Source organism: Bombina bombina, chromosome 4, assembly GCF_027579735.1.
Source record: "Bombina bombina isolate aBomBom1 chromosome 4, aBomBom1.pri, whole genome shotgun sequence".
In the NCBI taxonomy this organism is placed as follows: domain Eukaryota; kingdom Metazoa; phylum Chordata; class Amphibia; order Anura; family Bombinatoridae; genus Bombina; species Bombina bombina.
The window spans coordinates 1,105,926,533-1,105,948,012 of NC_069502.1; the positions used below are offsets into that span (position 1 = coordinate 1,105,926,533).

At 38.6% G+C, this 21,480-nt stretch overlaps 1 protein-coding gene across 1 annotated transcript in view; it reads right to left on the reverse strand.

Moving 5' to 3' along the window:
- The window catches only part of BICRAL (BICRA like chromatin remodeling complex associated protein), a 723,876-nt gene extending 709,803 nt beyond the window's left edge, over positions 1-14,073 (reverse strand). Inside the window, 1 exon segment of the mRNA XM_053712738.1 lies at positions 13,995-14,073. The gene's annotated coding sequence lies outside the window, so the exon portion shown is untranslated.
- Between the last annotated feature and the right edge of the window lie 7,407 nt (positions 14,074-21,480).

Here is a 21,480-nt window from a genome sequence, read left to right on the forward strand (position 1 = left end):
TAAGACACTCTCAGCTATGGTTTGGCACTTTATGCAATTATATAAAGTTCTAAATATATGTATTGTACTTATATTTGCCATGAGTCAGGTTCATGTATTTCCTTCTGCAGACTGTCAGTTTCATATTTGGGAATGTAAACACTTTAAGAAATTTATTTCTTACCTGGGGTTTAGTCTTTTTTCAATTTGACTACTTTTGCAATTGCGGGTCTTAGGCCCGCGGGTGCGTCAAATGCTAGACTTTATTGCGTCATTTTTGGCGCAAACTTTTTTTGGCGCGAAAAAGTACGTTTATGACGCAACTTCGTAATTTCCGGCATCATACGTGACGCCAAGACCTTTCACACGGCGGCGTCATTAGTGACGCAAGTGTGTCATTTCCGGTCATTTTTTTCATTATTTCAATACCCCATTGATGTTTGCCTCCTGCTTTCTTCTCTATCAAGAGGCCTATGTTTTTGCATTTTTTCCCATTCCTAAACTTTTACATGCAGATAGTGTTTCTATCAGTAATAGTACATTGCCAGTTGCAGTTCCTTCAACTTCTAATGTGCATGATATACCTGTAAATTTTAAAGAATTTGTTTCTGATTCTATTATGAAGGCTTTGTCTGCATTTCCACCTTCTAATAAACGTAAAAGGTCTTTTAAAAGTTCTCATTTAGCTGATGAAATTTCAAATGACCAACAACATAATAATTCATCCTCTTCTAATGAGGATCTATCTGAAACAGAAGATCCTTCCTCAGATATTGACACTGACAAATCTATTTATTTATTTAAAATAGAGTATATGCGTTCTTTATTAAAAGAAGTGTTAATTACTTTGGATATTGAGGTAACCAGTCCTATTGACGTTCAGTCTAATAAACGTTTAAATGCTGTTTTTAAACCTCCTGTGGTTTCCCCAGGTGTTTTTCCCATTCCTGAGGCTATTTCTGATATGATTTCTAGGGAATGGAATAAGCCAGGTACTTCCTTTATTCCTTCTTCAAGGTTTAAGAGATTATATCCTTTACCAGCAAAATCTATAGAGTTTTGGGGAAAAATCCCCAAAGTTGATGGGGCTATTTCTACTCTTGCTAAACGTACCACTATTCCTATGGAAGATAGCACTTCCTTTAAGGATCCTTTAGATAGGAAGCTTGAATCTTATCTAAGGAAGGCCTATTTATATTCAGGTCATCTACTCAGACCTGCTATTTCTTTGGGTGATGTTGCGGCTGCATCAACTTTCTGGTTGGAAAATTTAGCGCAACATGAATTGGATTTTGACATATCTAGCATTGTTCGCTTACTGCAACATGCTAATCATTTTATTTGTGATGCCATTTTTGATATTATCAAAATTGATGTTAGATCCATGTCTTTAGCTGTATTAGCTAGAAGAGCTTTGTGGCTTAAATCTTGGAATGCTGATATGACATCTAAATCTAGATTACTATCTCTTTCTTTCCAAGGTAATAATTTATTTGGTTCTCAGTTGGATTCTATTATTTCAACTATCACTGGGGGAAAAGGAGTTTTTTTGCCTCAGGATAAAAAACCTAAGGGTAAATCTAAGGCTTCTAATCGTTTTCGTTCCTTTCGTCAGAATAAGGAACAAAAACTCAATCCTTCCCCCAAGGAATCTGCTTCCAATTGGAAGCCTTCCTCAAATTGGAATAAACCCAAGCCATTTAGGAAACCAAAGTCAGCCCCTAAATCCGGATGAAGGTGCGGCCCTCATGCCAGCACAGCTGGTAGGGGGCAGATAAAGGTTTTTCAAGGATTTTTGGATAAAATCTGTCCAAAATCATTGGATTCAGAGCATTGTCTCTCAAGGGTATCGAATAGGATTCAAAGTAAGACCTCCTGTGAGAAGATTTTTTCTCTCACGCATCCCTGTAAATCCAGTAAAAGCTCAGGCTTTTCTGAAGTGTGTTTCAGACCTGGAGTCTTCAGGGGTAATCATGCCAATTCCTCCTCAGGAACAAGGTTTGGGGTTTTATTCAAACCTATTCATTGTACCAAAGAAAGAAAATTTATTCAGACCAGTTCTGGATCTAAAAATTTTGAATCGTTATGTAAGAGTACCAACTTTCAAGATGGTGACTATAAGGCCTATTCTGCCTTTTGTTCAGCAAGGACATTATATGTCCACAATAGACTTGCAGGATGCATACCTTCATATTCCGAATCATCCAGAACACTTTCAGTTTCTGAGATTCTCTTTTCTAGACAAGCATTACCAATTTGTTGCTCTTCCATTTGGCCTAGCAACAGCTCCAAGAATCTTTTCAAAGGTTCTGGGTGCCCTACTATCTGTAATCAGAGAACAGGGTATTGCGGTGTTTCCTTATTTGGACGATATCTTGGTACTAGCTCAGTCTTTACATACTGCAGAATCTCACACGAATCAACTAGTGTTGTTTCTTCGGAAACATGGTTGGAGGATCAATTTACCAAAAAGTTTCTTGATTCCTCAGACAAAGGTCACCTTTTTGAGACTTCCAGATAGATTCAGTGTCCATGACTCTGTCTCTAACAGACAAGAGACGTTTAAAATTGGTTGCAGCATGCCGGCACCTTCAGTCTCAGTCATTCCCTTCAGTGGCTATGTGCATGGAAGTTTTAGGTCTCATGACTGCAGCATCGGATACGATCCCCTTTGCTCGTTTTCACATGAGACCTCTACAGCTTTGTATGCTGAATCAATGGTGCAGGGATTATACAAAGATATCACAATTAATATCCTTGAATCCCAATGTACGACACTCTCTGACATGGTGGATAGATCACCATCGTTTGGTTCAAGGGGCTTCTTTTGTTCGCCCAACCTGGACTGTGATCTCAACAGATGCGAGTCTTTCAGGTTGGGGAGCTGTTTGGGGATCTCTGACAGCACAAGGGGTTTGGAAATCTCAAGAGGCGAGATTACCAATAAATATTTTAGAACTCCGTGCAATTTTCAGGGCTCTTCAGTTCTGGCCTCTGCTAAAGAGAGAACCGTTCATTTGTTTTCAGACAGACAATATCACAACTGTGGCTTATGTCAATCATCAGGGTGGGACTCACAGTCCCCAAGCTATGAAGGAAGTATCTCGGATACTTGCTTGGGCGGAATCCAGCTCCTGTCTTATCTCTGCGGTTCATATCCCAGGTGTAGACAATTGGGAGGCTGATTATCTCAGCCTTCAGACTTTACATCCAGGGGAGTGGTCTCTCCATCCAGATGTGTTTTCTCAGATTGTTCAGATGTGGGGTTTTCCAGAGATAGATCTCATGGCCTCTCATCTAAACAAGAAACTTCCCAGATACCTGTCCAGGTCCAGGGATGTTAAGGCGGAAGCAGTGGATGCGCTGACACTTCCTTGGTGTTATCATCCTGCTTAAATCTTCCCGCCTCTAGTTCTCCTTCCAAGAGTGATCTCCAAAATCATCATGGAGCAGTCTTTTGTGTTGCTGGTGGCTCCAGCATGGCCACACAGGTTTTGGTATGCGGATCTGGTTCGGATGTCCAGTTGCCCGCCTTGGCCACTTCCGTTACGGCCGGACCTACTATCTCAAGGTCCGTTTTTCCATCAGGATCTCAAATCATTAAATTTGAAGGTATGGAAATTGAACGCTTAGTTTTAAGTCATAGAGGGTTCTCTGACTCAGTGATTAATACTATGTTACAAGCTCGTAAATCTGTTTCTAGAAAGATTTATTATAGAGTTTGGAAGACTTACATTTCATGGTGTTCTAATAAATTCTCCTGGCATTCTTTTAGAATTCCTAGAATTTTGCAGTTTCTTCAGGATGGTTTGGATAAGGGTTTGTCTGCAAGTTCCTTGAAAGGACAAATCTCTGCTCTTTCTGTTTTATTTCACAGAAAGATTGCTATACTTCCTGATATACACTGTTTTGTACAGGCTTTAGTTCGTATTAAGCCTGTCATTAAGTCAATTTCTCCTCCTTGGAGTCTTAATTTGGTTCTTAAGGCTTTACAGGCTCCTCCATTTGAACCTATGCATTCTTTGGACATTAAACTACTTTCTTGGAAAGTGTTCTTCCTTTTGGCTATCTCTTCTGCTAGAAGAGTTTCTGAGCTATCTGCTCTTTCTTGTGAGTCTCCTTTTCTGATTTTTCATCAGGATAAGGCAGTTTTGCGGACTTCTTTTCAATTTTTACCTAAGGTTGTGATTTCTAACAACATTAGTAGAGAAATTGTTGTCCCTTCTTTATGTCCTAATCCTAAGAATTCTTTGGAGAGATCCTTACATTCTTTGGATGTGGTAAGAGCTTTGAAATATTATGTGGAAGCTACTAAAGATTTCAGGAAGACTTCCAGTCTATTTGTTTTATTTTCTGGTCCTAGGAAAGGTCAGAAAGCTTCTGCTATTTCATTGGCTTCTTGGTTGAAACTTTTGATTCATCAAGCTTATTTGGAGTCGAGTCAAACCCCGCCTCAGAGAATTACAGCTCATTCTACTAGATCAGTCTCCACTTTGTGGGCTTTTAAGAATGAAGCTTCAGTTGATCAGATTTGCAAAGCGGCAACTTGGTCCTCTTTGCATACATTTACTAAATTCTACCATTTTGATGTATTTGCTTCTTCGGAAGCAGTTTTTGGTAGAAAAGTTCTTCAGGCAGCTGTTTCAGTTTGATTCTTCTGCTTTTGATTTAAGTTTTTTTTCTTTCAAAAGTAAAAATAAACTTATTTTTTTGGGTTGTGGATTATTTTTTCAGCGGAATATGGCTGTTTTTATTTTATTCCCTCCCTCTCTAGTGACTCTTGAGTGGAAGACTGCACATCTTGGGTATTGATATCCCATATGTCACTAGCTCATGGACTCTTGCCAATTACATGAAAGAAAACATAATTTATGTAAGAATTAACCATGATAAATTCATTTCTTTCATATTGGCAAGAGTCCATGAGGCCCACCCTTTTTATGGTGGTTATGATTTTTTGTATAAAGCACAATTATTTCCAAATTTCCTTTGTTGATGCTTTCTACTCCTTTCTTTATCACCCCACTGCTTGGCTATTCGTTAAACTGAATTGTGGGTGTGGTGAGGGCTGTATTTATAGGCATTTTGAGGTTTGGGAAACTTTGCCCCTCCTGGTAGGATTGTATATCCCATATGTCACTAGCTCATGAAAGAAATGAATTTATCAGGTAAATTCTTACATAAATTATGTAATTTTATATAATGACACCTGGCTGGCAAACAATTCTATGAAGAACACTGCTGTATATTAAAACCAGTGATTGCTAAAAACAGTGGCCACAAGTCATCTGGAGCTAAAACTAAATGACCACAGTTAAAAGCAAACAGAACTCTAAAAATTTTATTTCATGATTCAGATAGAGCATACAATATTAACCCCTTAATGACAGAGGACTTACCAGGTACGTCATAGAAAAACATTCCCTTAATGACAATTGACGTACCTGGTACGTCCTCTGTTGTTAGCAGTGCTGGAAGCGATCATGATCGCTTCCAGCTGCTTACAAGGGATTGTAGTGATGCCTCAATATTGAGGCATCACTGCAATCCCTTATTTTGCCCACCGATGCAGAAAGGGCCACTCTGTGGCCCTCTCTGCATCGGACTATGGCGATCAGACATTTGTTGGTGGGTGGGAGCAGCTTCTTTGAGGAGCGTTAAGCATATGCTCCATATCTCTGTAACTCACAGGACCGGTTAAGCCAATATCGCCGGTTGTGGCCGGGGGGGCCGGGGGGGCGGGTGCGCGCTCGTGCGCGCGCACGCAAAATATGCCCGAGAAAAAAAAAAATCAGATCAATAAAGATGCATGGGGATCTTCTTTGTTTAGTAAGGGATCTGGGAGGGGGAGGGATGTAGATAATTAAGGGGGGCCAGCAACACTACAGAAAACTAATTTTTAATCTAAAAAAGTTAAAAAAAAACTATTTTTGGGGGCAAATTGGGTACTGGCAGACAGCTGCCAGTACCCAAGATGGCGGCAAATAGGTAGAGGGGGGGGTTAGAGAGATGTATGGGGGGGATCAGGGAGGTTGTGGGGTAAGGGGGGATGCAGACTGCAGACAGTATGAAAAAAAAAACAAAAAAAAATAATAAATGATTTTTATTTCAGTACTGGCAGACTTTCTGCCAGTACTTAAGATGGCGGTGACAATTGTGAGGTGGGGGAGGGAAGAGTGCTGTTTGAGGGAGGTCAGGGGGGGGATCAGGGGGTGGGATGTGTCAGGTGGGAGGCTGATCTCTACACTAAAGATAAAAATTAACCCTACAAGCTACCTAATTAACCCCTTAACTGCTGGGCATATTACAAGTGTGGTGCGCAGCAGCATTTAACGGCCTTATTATTACCAAAAAGCAACGCCAAAGCCATATATGTCTGCTATTTTTGAACAAAGGGGATCCCAGAGAAGCATTTACAACCATTTATGCCATAATTACACAAGCTGTTTGTAAATAATTTCAGTGAGAAACCTAAAATTGTGAAAAATTTAACAGTTTTTTTTTTATTTGATCGTATTTGGCGGTGAAATGGTGGCATGAAATATACCAAAATGGGCCTAGATCATTAATTTGGGTTGTCTATTACACTACACTAAAGCTAAAATTAAACCTAAAAGCTCCCTACAAGCTCCCTAGTTAACCCCTTCACTGCTGGGCATAATACACGTGTGGTGTGCAGCGGCATTTAGCGGCCTTCTAATTACCAAAAAGCAACGCCAAAGCCATATATGTCTGCTATTTCTGAACAAAGGGGATCCCAAAGAAGCATTTACAACCATTTATGCCATAATTGCACAAGATGTTTGTAAATAAATTCAGCGAGAATCCTAAAGTTTGTGAAAAAAATTGTGAAAAAGTCAACAATTTTTTTTATTTGATCGCATTTGGCGGTGAAATGGTGGCATGAAATATACCAAAATGGGCCTAGATCAATACTTTGGAATGTCTTCTAAATAAAAATATATACTTGTCAAGGGATATTCAGGGATTCCTGAAAGATATCAATGTTCCAATGTAACTAACGCTAATTTTTTTAAAAAAGTGGTTTGGAAATAGCAAAGTGCTACTTGTATTTTTTGCCCTATAACTTGCAAAAAAAAAAAGAACATGTAAACATTGGGTATTTCTAAACTCAGGACAAAATTTAGAAACTATTTACAATGGGTGTTTTTTGGTGGTTTTAGATGTGTAACAGATTTTGGGGGTCAAAGTTAGAAAAAGTGTGTTTTTTTTCCATTTTTTCCTCATATTTTGTATTTTTTTTATAGTAAATTATAAGATATGATGAAAATAATGGTATCTTTAGAAAGTCCATTTAATGGCGAGAAAAACGGTATATAATACGTGTGGGTACAGTAAATGAGTAAGAGGAAAATTACAGCTAAACACAAACACTGCAGAAATGTAAAACTAGCCATTGTCATTAAGGGTAAGAAAATTGAAAAATGGTCCGGTCATTAAGGGGTTAATCAAATTTTCTTCTATTACTTCTATTATAAATTTTGCATAACCAAATATTGAAGCAATTTAAAGTGATGCAGCATAGCTGTAAACAGCAGACTAGAAAATTTTACCTGAACATTACTATGTAAAAAGGGGAGATATTTTGGCTTAAAATGTTCTCAGTAGCCACATCCCATTGTATAGGAATGTTAAGCAGCCAATCAAAATGTTAGTCCCAGGACTCATAAGTGATCGTGCATCTGGCATGTTGAAGCACAGTCGTATTAGTTCCCTCCACAGTTTAAAAGGATTGTAAAGTCAAAACTAAACTTTCATAATTTAGATAGAGATTGCAATTTTAAACAACTTTTCAATTTACTTTTATCATCAAATTTTCTTTGTACTCTCGGTATTCTTTGTTGAAGGCTAAACCTAGGTAGGCTCATATGCTGATTTCTAAGCCCTTGAAGGCTGCCTCTTATATTGGTGCATTTTATTCGCTTTTCACAGCTCAGTGAACTGGTCCCAGAGCCAATCAACAGCCCTAGTTACACAGCTGGGTCATACGATTGCTTATGCTTACTAAAATAAAGTATTACTTTTATGTCCTTACATATAGTTAAAACAAATATTTAAAATTTGCAATATGCACCCTGTCCTCTGTAGAGATACATTTTCTTAGGAAAATTACAACAAAGCAGGCAAAATAATGTACATACAATGCAGTATTTTTACTGTTCACCATTTGCCATCATATAGCAAAGTTAAAGAGACCTTGAGGTTTTTTTTAATTTAAATTGCTTAGTTAAGCTTAAAGGATTACTTTCTGTTATCATTTTTAAGCTAAACAACTAACATATTAAAGTTAATAAACATTAATTAAAACCTACTGACCTATATTTTCTCCAAAACGAAGTTTCATAACGTTCTAAAAGTTATATCTTTTATTCGCCGATGATGTCACGTTATCCTGCCCACTATTTTCAGCACTGAGTGTTCAAAAAACTTAAACCAATAACTTTGTGTTTAAAGAGCCATTTTGAAACCTAGGTATTGTAAACGGATTGGTACAGAGCAAAGGATATCCACGGAGTGGGTTTGGAAAACAATTAAATTTGCAGACAAGATTTCTGATATACGGTAGAGATATGTTAATGAAATGCTATTGATAAAAAGCGTATTTGGGGTAGTTAGTTTGTAACAGGCATAGAAAATATTTACTTACAGTGGCCCTTTAATGAAACAACTTTGCAATATATTTTATGTTGCCCCCCTTTCATGTCATGTAGCTCTGAATCTCAGAACTTGAAATGCACACTACAAAACATCAAGATTAACCCTGCTACATAGCATTCTCTGATTGTATGTGTTGGTTACTTGTAAGTATGTATTGGCTACTTGTAAAGTGCAGCTAATCACCCATAAGGGTCTCAAGGCGCTGCTCATTTTATTGACCTCTGAAGGATGAAAGGCTGAGTGGACCTCGCCGGGGATCAAACCTGCAACCCTTGGGTTGCTACAGAGCTCAGCCACAGTGGCTTAGCATGCTGAGATATCTGTCCAGCAGTTAACTAAAAACAATGTATTTTATTAGGCATGGAAGATCATTTGTATTCAGTATATGCTTTGCAAACCATGCAGACATTAGCATTCTGCCATTTTTTTAAGCCGGTGCTCTGTCTGATTTTGCTTCTTTATCAAATTGTGCTACCTCAATGTGCGCATGCACACAATTACGTAATCACACTCCACGTTTGAAAAGAATATGTGGTATGCTACTACTTAAATAAAAGCATGCACACATAATTTGATAGCAAATTTTGTCAGACAGTGATTATCCTTGCCTTCATTGTTAAAGCAGCGTCCATGGACATGCGCAGTTCAAGGTAGCAAATTTCAAAAGTCCGCCTTCATACAATCACCCTACTAGCGTACGTAATAATCGCCATGCGTGTCGATAGTGTATAAGTTTAAAAAATGCAATACAGCCTGTTGATTATATATATATATATATATAGATATATATATATATATATATATATATATATCATGCATGGCGATGATGACGTACACTAGTAGGAAAGTTATGTGATTGTATGAAGTTAGACAATCGAAATTTGCTACCTTGAACTGCGCACATCCGTGAACACTGCATTTCGGTCGAAATTTGCTACCTAACGATGTGCGCAAGCTTTTAAATTACGTAATCACATTCCACACATTCTTTTTAAACATATGTGGAGAGTGATTAAAAGGGACACTGAACCCAAATTTTTTCTTTGGTGATTCAGATAGAGCATGCAATTTTAAGCAACTTTCTAATTTACTCCTATTATCAATTTTTCTTTGTTCTCTTGCTATCTTTATTTGAAAAAGCCATCCAAGCTTTTTTTTTTGTTCAGAACTCTGGCCAGCAATTTTTATTGGTGGGTGAATGTATCCACCAATCAGCAAGGACAACCCAGGTTGTTCACCAAAAATGGGCCAGCATCTAAACTTACATTCTTGCATTTCAAATAAAGAAAATTTGATAATAGGAGTAAATTAGAAAGTTGCTTAACCCCTTAACGACCGAGGACATGCAGGGTACATCCTCAAAAAAAAAGTCAGTTAACGACCAAGGACGTACCCTGCACGTCCTCGGTCTGGAAAGCAGCTGGAAGCGATCGTGCTCGCTTCCAGCTGCTTTCCGGTTATTGCGTGATGCCTCGATATGGAGGCATCCTGCAATAACCTTTTTTAGCCATCCGGTGCAGAGAGAGAGACACTCTGTGGCCCTCTCTGCACCGGACATCGGCGGCTAAATCCGTTGGTGGGTGGGAGCCGGTGTGGGAGGCAGGTGGTGGGGATTACTGGGGGGGGGGCGCACGTGCACGGGGAGGGAGCGGGTGGGAACCGCTACACTACAGAAAAATGATGTATTAAAAGTGTGAAAAAGTGGGGGATATAAGTATATAAAAATACATTAGTCAGGGGGTGGGGGAAGCTACACTACAGAAAAAGCACATTTTTTTTATTTTTTTTTTAAAAACATTTTTTTTGCAAACGTACTCAAGATGGCCCCCAATAAGGCAGAGGGGGAGGGTTAGAGAGCTTTTTTGGGGGGGGGGATCAGTGAGGTTGGGGGCTATGGGGGGAGCCTACATAGTAGCATATGTAAATATGCTATAAAAAAACCCATTTATTTTAGTACTGGCAGACTTTCTGCCAGTACTTAAGATGGCGGGGACAATTGTGGGGTGGGGGAGGGAAGGGAGCTGTTTGGGAGGGATCAGGGGGTAGGATGTGTCAGGTGGGAGGCTGATCTCTACACTAAAGCTAAAATTAACCCTGCAAGCTCCCTACAAACTACCTAATTAACCCCTTCACTGCTAGCCATAATACACGTATGATGCGCAGCAGCATTTAGCGGCCTTCTAATTACCAAATAGTAACGCCATAGTCATATATGTCTGCTATTTCTGAACAAAGGGGATCCCAGAGAAGCATTTACAACCATTTGTGCCATAATTGCACAAGCTGTTTGTAAATAATTTCAGTGAGAAACCTAAAATTGTGAAAAATGTAGTGTTTTTTTTTTATTTGATCACATTTGGCGGTGAAATGGTGGCATGAAATATACCAAAATGGGCCTAGATCAATACTTGGGGTTGTCTACTACACTAAAGCTAAAATTAACCCTAGAAGCTCCCTAATTAACCCCTTCACTGCTGGGCATAATACACGTATGGTGCACAGTCGCATTTAGCAGCCTTCTAATTACCAAAAAGCAAAGCCATATATGTCTGCTATTTATAAACAAAGGAGATCCCAGAGAAGCATTTACAACCATTTATGCTATAATTGCATAAGTTGTTTGTAAATAATTTCAGTGAGAAACCTAAAGTTTGTGAAAAAATTTGTGAAAAAGTGAACAATTTTTTTTTTTTTTATTTGTTCGCATTTGGCGGTGAAATGGTGGCATGAAATATACCAAAATGGGCCTAAATCAATAATTTGGGATGTCTCCTAATAAAAAATATATATACATGTCAATGGATATTCAGGGATTTCTGAAAGATATTAAGTGTTCCAATGTAACTATCGCTAATTTTGAAAAAAAGTGGTTTGGAAATAGCAAAGTGCTACTTGTACTTATTGCCCTATAACTTGCAAAAAAAACAAAGAACATGTAAACATTGGGTATTTCTAAACCTAGGACAAAATTTAGAAACTATTTAGCATGGGTGTTTTTTTGGTGGTTGTAGATGTGTAACAGATTTTGGGGGTCAAAGTTAGAAAAAGTGTGTTTTTTCCATTTGTCCTCATATTTTATATTTTTTATATAGTAAATTATAAGGATATGATGAAAATAATAGTATCTTTAGAAAGTCCATTTAATGGCGAGAAAAACGGTATATAATATGTGTGGGTACAGTAAATGAGTAAGAGGAAAATTACAGCTAAACACAAACATTGCAAAAATGTAAAAATAGCCTTGGTCCCAGACGGACAGAAAATGGAAAAGTGTTGTGGTCATTAAGGGGTTAAAATGTCATGCTCTATCTGAATCATAAAAGAAAAAAATCTGGGTTCAGTGTCCCTTTAAGTAATTGAGCGCATGCGCACATTGAGGTAGCAAAATCCGACAGAACACAGGATAGTGAAAGTGCATGTCTTCAGCTCATACGGCATTTTTCTTGGGGAATCCCCTAATCCTGCCCTCTATTTTTAGAGAATAAAACCTTGTTTTATCCTTTTCGCTGCAAGCTTATTTCTAGAGTGACAAGTATGCATGACTGATATCACTATTCCATATATGTATTTGGACAAGTGTGCTTAATAATCTGCAACTGCTTTAAAAACCACACAAGATGTGAGAATACAAACATTTTACTATTATCTAAACTGAGAATACATCAGAAACCTTTAGTTATTTATGAGAAAACGTTTACACATAGGTGAACAGCTAACTACAGATATAAATTCACAAACATAGAAGTTGCACACTCGACAAACATCTACTATTTAAAATTACTCTGCTAACGCAGTACTTTAAAATAAGTTTTGCTTTATACGGAACAATTTAGAGAGCTACAGCTTTCCTTTTATTTTTGCCTCACGTAAAATGCATTTGTATACAAAATTATTATTTGTTGTATTATTATTATATGCCGAGAAGCTGCCACTTTAAAGCTTTTCTATAAAAGTCAAAGAATCACCTGGTGCCTGTTCACAGAAAATTACAATGTCCTAAAAGGCAGGGAATACTCGCTTAAAATGGAGGCCGAGAGAACTGCGCCATCTCGCCTGGCCTTTAGCCAACAACCGCCGCCATTTTCCCACAAATAAAACACCGACTCGGGGAATGTAAAACAAAATTACAATTTATTTTCTCTACGTGATAATAATGAGAGCGGAAAATCATGGGGGGGGGGGGAACAAAAATTATAACAAAGAAGGCAGTCAAACATTTCCAATAAAATGGCCACAGAAAATTAGAACCTTCACAAATGTCCTAACGGAGGTCTTGCTTTTATTTGTTGTTACGACACCGGTAATAAAACACGACAAATAAAATACTATTAATACGCTTTATATACACACGCGCCGGGTTTTTTTTTTAGATCTGTGGAGGGAATATTGTTACTCGGCCCAGCCACTTCAGCTCTTTTTCCAGTAACATGTCAGGTTTGGCTTCAGCACCGTATACGAAGAACGTTATAAAAGACATATAAAAAAAAAAAAAAAAACAAGCTAAAAAAATGTAAAATCCAACATCTTTGTAGGTAACGCCACGTTTATCCCAACTTCATCTCCATATATTATCCAACACGAGAGGCCGGGACGCGAAACGGAGAGAAGCCGACACGTACCCAAGAGATAACAGTCCGACAAAGTCTGCCCATATACTGCAGCTTATACATAGGCACCGCGAATAAATACACCAGTTACATCCAGACAGCTTAAAGCCAGTAATAGGAGAGGGGAAAAGGAGGGGAGGGGATTGCTAAAGATTATTTATCTTTCTATTTTTTCCTCACTGTCTCTTTCCCACTTCGTTGATGGTGATCCAGTGGGGGAGGGAAAGATAGAAGAAAAAAACTAATTTTAAACCAGCTCAAATCAATGAGTCATTGAATGTTGTTGTTTTTTAACCTCCCTAAAAGACATATACTACTCCCTCCTCTGTCACTTAATATGTTGTTGTTTTCACTAGGAAAGGCTACTTTTTCTTACCACCCCCGTCTTAAAAAGTGCCCCTCCCTTTCCACCACCCAACACTGCACAATGAGATGCAGCCATAAATAAATATTTTATTTCTCCCTACTGCTATTTCGTATCTGTCAAATTTAGAAGAGTAAAGAAAAAAAAAGAGAAGCCAATAGCTCCCTGGGCTGAAACCTAATATCCTACTGTTGGCAACCTTTTTTTTTTTTTTTTAATTCGTTCCTCTTTCTTTTTCTTGTATGTCTGGAGATAGATTTCCCCGTCTCTTTTTTCCCTCCCCGAAGGAAGGGAGGAAGGAGGTTGTGTTTTTTTTCCTTGAAAATTTTATCACAAAATTATAATACACTCAAAGGGAAACTCACCGTCATGAAAAAGCAGTGCCTTGTCAACGGGGTTTCTTCGCCATCAGATCAGGGGCTGGCAGTGTGTGGGGAGAGAGAGTGTGAGTGTGTGTGAGCAACACAAGTCTCTTAGCCACAAGGAGAAGAGAGAGAGAGAGCACAGATGGGAGAAAACACACACCAAAAATAATATAACATATTACCGAACATTTTACGCTTGAAATACTTTCCCTTTCTCAACCAAGCAAAGATGTAGACTTTCATTTAGACTTTTTTGTTTTATTATTGTTTTATAAATTATTCTTTAAGCATTCATTTCTGCAGGAAAAGTTTTGAAACTCACAATACCAGGAATATTTTCTGCTTTAACTATTACTGTTATGCAGTATTTATGTTTAACTTAAGTTTATTACTCTCTTCTATATTTATCTAAAATACATTTCAGTCCATCAAAATCTCTGTGTGAAAACCCAGTTGATTTTTTTTATACTCCAAGTCATTACAAGAGCCACAGTGTGAGTTAGCAAACCATTACAATATATAAATAGTATGAGGAACAAGACTAGATAAACACATGAAAACCTGGGGAAATTATAATTAAAACAATTACAGCTGATTTTTCAAGTGGGTTTGGAATGTTTTTTTAATGACCTTCATGGAAGCAAAATATACTTAGCATAGCAAAAGTAAATCATGGAAGACCGAGCTATTTCATACCTTTTTGATTCATTTTATAATTAATATTTTTACATGCCCTAACACTTAAAGTGATTGTAAATCCTAGTGTTTGTGAAATGCTAGGGTTTACAATTTGAACAAATAAAGGGGACTTTCATGAAAGCTCCTTTATTTGTTGGAAGCGTTCGCCACACCGAGCTGCTCAGGCAGTCGACGGCAGAACGTTATTTTGCTGAGAGGTGACTTTTCCACCTCTTAGCCAATATCCGTGTGGGCTATCCGGCTAGGTGCCAGATGGAGCGCACAGCTATTTGCTAAGAGGTGGAAATGTCACCTCACAGCAAATAGCGTTTTGCTGTGGACTGTTTGAGCAGCACGGCAAACGATTCCAACAAAGGACCTTTCAGCATGAAGTATTTTAAGCTTCAAGAATTCAAGAATGAATTTGTTCCAATTGTAAATGAAACGCTAGGATTTACAATAACTTTAATTGCAATTTTAAATCACCATTAATGTGATGGTAAGTCCTAGCGTTTTTGAAACAAGGATTTACCAGAGCAACAAATAAAGGGGACTTTCAGTCATGAAATATAAAATACTTCATGCAGAAAGTTTATTTGTCTGCAGCGTATGCCACACTAAGAGCCTCAGGCCGCCCGCGGCAGAACGCTTCTTTTCAGTCAGATGATCTTAGCCAATAGCGTGCTAGCTTTCCGGTATAATGCCAGCTGGGCCGTATGGCCATTGGCTAAGAGGTGAAAACGTCACCTCAATGAAAAAAAAGCGCTTTGTTGTGGGTAGCCTGAGGTGCTCAGCGCGGCATACGCTACAGGCAAATAAAGGAACTTTCAGCATAAAGTATTTTATACTTTATGACTGAAAGTCCCCTTTATTTTTTGCACAGGTAAATCCTAGCGTTTCAAAAACACTAGGATTTACCATCACTTTAAATACACTAGAATTACATAATCCACAAGTTCATAAAAAAAAGAAAATGCAATATCACTCTTATAATTTTGTTTTAACAAATGTAAAAATGTCCTTCCGTTTGCCGTGCCCTGTATCATTTGGCAACCATCAGCCAATCACAGACACGTACATATATACTGTGAGCTCTTGCACATGCTCAGTGGGAGCTGGTACCTCCGAAAGTGTGCATATAAAAATACTTAATTGGTGGCAATTTAAACTAGAGAAGGGGTGCAGTGTTAATATACCCATCTGTCCTCCAGAGCATGACAAAACTCTTAACCAAAGTATACATTCTAGTGTATGTAACAATGGGTAAACTAAACACATAAAGGAGCTATATCAGATTTAGTACTTACAAACAGTGATATAGTATCTGACGTGTCTGTAGTTGAGAACTTAAGTTCTAGCGATCATTAGTCTGCATGGTTCAATATATTCAGGCAAAGCTATTGTACAACCATAGTAAAACAAACATTTTAAATTTTAGAAAGGCCGATTTTTCTTACATTGCCAAATACCTAAATTATTTTATAAAAGGGATGGCACAGGTTACAGGAGCCCAAGAACAGTAGGAATATTTTAAAGTGAAGATAAATCCAAGCATATAACAAACGCTAGGATTTACCATCACTAAAAATAATAATCATTTTCTATAAAACAATGTTAAACTCAAATATAGGCAATATAGTAAGGCAAATATATCGCTACATCATACGGCACATCACTTTTTTCAATGAGGTGAAGATTCCACCTTTAAACCAATAGCTGCGCATGTCAACTGACATCCTAGCACGGCTATTACTCTAGAGGTGGAAACGTCACCTCATTGGAAAAAGCACTGTGCCATGGGCGGCCAGAGGCGTTGAGTTAGTGATATACTTGCCTTACAGATAGGGTGAGTTTAACAGCCGTTTTTTAGAAAACAATGACAGAAACTAGTGTTTATTTTTAGTGATTGTAAATCCTAGCGTTTGTTATATGCTTGCATTACTATCACTTTAAGAACACTATTTTAGATGCAACTAAACACTGCATTAGGCTTGTTTGTAAAAAAAGAAAAAAAAGAAAAGAAAACTAACGTTATTTTCAAAAAATATAAAGTAGCACATGCAGTTAAGAAAAAAAAATAGTCTATAAAAAAATTCAAACACACTGGCTCAGAAGAGGATAGGGACAATGGAAAACCCAAGAAAAAATGACAAAGCAGTTAATTAAAAAGGCTAAAGCTGATGCAGAAGAGAGAATAGCACAATCAGTAAAACAAAACCTTCTTTAGATATATCAGTGAAAAGAGAAAAGCTAGGGGAGTGATAGTAAGACATGATGATAGAGTAGTGGAAGGAGATAAACAAATAGAAAACTGTCTAAATGATTACTCTGTTCAGTCTTCACAACAGATTGTAAAGATAGTGAAATTATATTAAAAGACCATTCAACTTGACATTTCAACAAACACATAAAGGCCCCCATTTATCAAGCTGTGTATGCAGCTCTGGGGGCAGATCGCTGCAGGCTCGCATGAGCAAGTCTGCAGCCGAAAGTTAGGAAGCAGAGGTCATCAGACTGCAGCTTCCAAACCAGTACGAGCAGGGGATGGCATTGCACAAGCGCTGTCCTTTCAGCAGTTGATAGATGCCGGCCAAAATGTTTCATTATTGCAAGTGAAACATTATTGCAGTACACATTTATTATTTATTTTGCAGTCTTTTGTGCTTTATTTACTTTCTCCCAGGGAGGCTTGGATTAATACTTTTAGACAATTTATGTGAGCTTATGTTTACTTTTTCGACCCTCCCTAAGCTTCTATGGTGTCACATGCTTTTAAAAGGTAGATTATCAGTTTTGAATCAACAATCATGATAGGGAAATCATTATTTACAACAGTAATTAATTGAAATCAGTGCTAAACCTCCTTAAGGAAATACAAGAGAGCAGGCTACCCCAGTCTGCACATGCGCAAACAGAGTTTGTGCTATATCTGAATATTAGTTTGTGATTGGTTAGCAGGGGTTCTTTTTTTCTGGGTGACAGGGAAATCAGTGAAAATAATAAACATAAAACAATATACTAATTTGACAAAGCTGCAGTTTTCATTGCCAAATTATTCTTATATATGAAGGTTCATAATCATGTAATTTACAGTTTGTGTTTAATGTCCCTTGGGGAAGTACATTTTACAGATGAAGTGGTTTCTAGGGCTTTATCAAACATAAAAGTAAATAACTCTGTGGGTCCAGATAATATTCATTGAATGGTTCTAAGAGAACTTCGATCCGTGATAGTTACTTCATTACCTGATTTATTTAATCTGTCACTGTTAACAGGAGTTGTTCCAGAAGACGGGGAAATAGCTAATATAGTCCTTCTTCATAAAAAGGGTAGTAGGGAAGATTCTGCTAATTATAGGACAGCCAGTTTGACATCAAATGCAGGGAAATTAATGGAAACTCTTTTAAAGAAAAGACTTGTATCTTATTTTCAGGCAAACAACTTAGAAGACAAAGGACATCATGGTTTCACTGCTGGAAGATCATGTCAGACTAATCTAATTGATTTCTTTGACTATGTAACCAAATTAATAGATTAAGGAGGAGCCCTAGATGTAGAGTATCTAGACTTTAGCCAAGCATTTGACACTGTCTCACACAACAAACTTATTTACAAAATTCAGAGAAATCCGTTGCAGCATTAAAGATTTTTTTACTTCACACCGACATCACGTCTCGTCTTTGGGGGTGCGCTCACCCTTGTTTCCCTGATGCGGCATTTGGCTTCCACTTGGAGTTTGTCAGATCGGTCCCATTTGCATACTCATACTGTCAGCGGTTTGCTGTTTCTGCAACTTTGGATCAAACTTAGGCTGATGCCAGCGACAACATACAAGAACCTACTTGGATATCCACATACACAGAGTAAACCAGACGTCCAGGTTTGAGCTGTCATTGTAGGGTCCCAGCGAGCTGACCACTGAGAGTGTCAGTCTGCCTTTCTAGCATCTATTCACCATGGGTGCCATCTCAAATCATGAGTTTGAGGCTTCTCTTTCCAGCAAATATATTTTTTAAACATGGTTACGCTATGAGGTGCCTCTTCTCTCTTCTTCTTCACTTGGAGTAGATGCTAAGATTTTTAAGTGGGTAGAATGCTAACTTAAGGATAAATGGCAAAAAGAGGGTTTCAATTATGGAGTACATTCAAATGAGGGGTCAGTTACTAGTGGTGTTCCCCAATGTTCAGTTCTTGGGCCTGTTTTGTTTAAAATGTTCATGGGAAGTGTGCTCCAGGGAAAGGTGTGCTTGTTTTCTGATGATACACAAATTTGTAAAACAGTTGATGTTCCAAGAGGAGTGGATCAAATGAACAGTGCTATTAAAAAAAAAAAAAACTGGAGGACTGGGCAAATAAATGGGATCTAAAATGTAATATTACCATGAGCAAAATTATGCATATAGGATCCAAAACCCAAAGGCCAATTATAGTCTCAATAGTGTATTACTGACTGTAACTAAAGAGGAATTGAGTTTGGGAATTATTATTTCAGATAATTTGAAATTCAGTAGACAATGCAGAAGTGCAGCTTGTAAGGTCAGTCGAATATTTGGTTGCATTGGGAGAGGTATTAGTAACAGGAATAGCAAGGTACTTATGCCACTTTACAGATCACTAGTTAGACCTCATCTGGAATATTGTGTACAGTACTGGAGACCATATATCCAGAACGATATAAATAAACTAGAAACTGAGCGAAGGAGGGCTACTAAAATTGCACATGGTCTAAAATATAAAACATACAAAGAAAGACTCTATGATCTAAATATGTATAAACACAGGGACTGTAAAATAATGAAAATGAAAAATGAAAAAATGCTGTCACAATGTTACAGTGTAAAAAAAACTTACAAACATATTTGTCCTGGAAAGATCCTCTGGTGCAAACTAGCTAAGAAGGAAGGATGACTCATAGGGCCTGATATTCAAAACCACGCCGGCATGGAGAGAAATCACACAACATTTTTGGGATTTTTTTAGACCTTGTATTCTAATGTAGGAGGCTCTGTTTCACAAAATAACACTATGTTACGTCTCAAGAGGCAACTTCTCTTTCTCCTATGCGGCTGTTGGCTCTGCTTTTGCAAACAGCCAGAAAGGGCACTGTTGAAATGGGGAACATGCCACAGCCCTTGTCCTGGGGTTTCAGTGAGATCAAGTTATGCCCCTGAGTTTACACTCCTGTTAAAGGGACAATATAATTGAAAAATTACATGCTCTAATTCATTAGTGCATGTCATTTTATGACTAGGGACCCTGATTCTCTAAGCGTTAAACACATAGTAGAAGTACTGCTTTGGACCTGCAGGGCACTGCTGGTCCTGAACAAAAACTGCTGCTGGTTCAATCAGCAGCACTAGTTACACACCTGGGTCATGTGACTAACGCTGCTGATTGGATCCTTTGCAAGGGTTAAACACATAGAGGTGCAGGGTCGCTAGTCTTAAAATTACATATGCTAATTAATTAGATAATGCCATTTTTCTAATATACTGGCCCCTTAACAGAAGTGTATACCATAATAAGTTAATTGTAGCGATCAGTCTCTATCCAGCTGGCTGAACAGCCTGCAGCGTCAAAAAAAAACAACAACACTGTGGGCTTGGAGGAGGCCTAAAGAGATCAGTCAGATAGATGATAAAAGGTAAATTTAGCATTAAAAACAAAAAATTTTACTGTCACATAACGCTTACTATTTAAAACGTACTTTAACAATGTATGATTAGAAGGTTTTTAAATTTACTGTCCCTTTAAGTTGTGTACAAGTTTAATAATGTAAAAGTGATTTAAACAATGTTTTAACCCATTAACATTAGCACACTTGTCTCGGCCCAAAATGACAGTTACTGTGCATACAATCACTGTGACAGTTATTCACAGTGATTGTATACTGAAAGTGAAGCCTAAGGGCTCGATTTATCATGCCCCTACGGCTGCAAGTTCTCACAAGAACTTGCTTGCCGTGATTTATCAAGCAGCGGTCACCAGACCGCTGCTTCCCTAAGCTCTTCGCGATATTCAATGTCCTCGGTCCGACTGAGGAGATTGACAGCTCCTGCTCGCGCGTGATTGGCTGTGCGCGGGAAGGGGGCGGGATTGCACGCGAGCGCAAAATTGCGCTCGTGTGCAATGGCGAATACCTGCGCCCCTGTACGCCTCAGCGTTAATAAATCTAGCCCTAAATACTAGCATTCTGCAATGCTGGTATCAGGCTCACAGTGCAATCATTGGATGCCTCAGTACTGAGGCAGTCCAATGATGGCCAAAAAACTTCCCATGACCATGTGATCACTGTGGCAGCCAGTCACAGTTATCACATCAAAAATGACAAGGCATTGTTTGTTAACCCCTTAACGACCAAGGACGTGCAGGGTACGTCCTCAAAAAAAAGGCAGTTAATGCCTGAGGACGTACCCTGCACGTCCTCGGTGTGGAAAGCAGCTGGAAGCGATCCTGCTCGCTTCCAGCTGCTTTCCGGTTATTGCAGTGATGCCTCGATATGGAGGCATCCTGCAATAACCCTGCATGGCCATCCGATGCAGAGAGAGCCACTCTGTGGCCCTCTCTGCACCGGACATCGATGGCCGGTATCGTTGGTGGGTGGGAGCTGACTTGGGAGGCGGGTGGGCGGCCATCGATGGGCCGTGTAAGGTGGAGGGGGGCGGGATCGGGGGCGTAGCTGACGGGGGCGCGCACGGGCGCGCGCGCGTGCACATAGGGCGGCGGGCGGGCGCGTGCACCGCTATACTACAGAAAATGAATGTAACTATGTGGGGGAAAAGGGCAAAATTAAAAAAAAATAAACAGC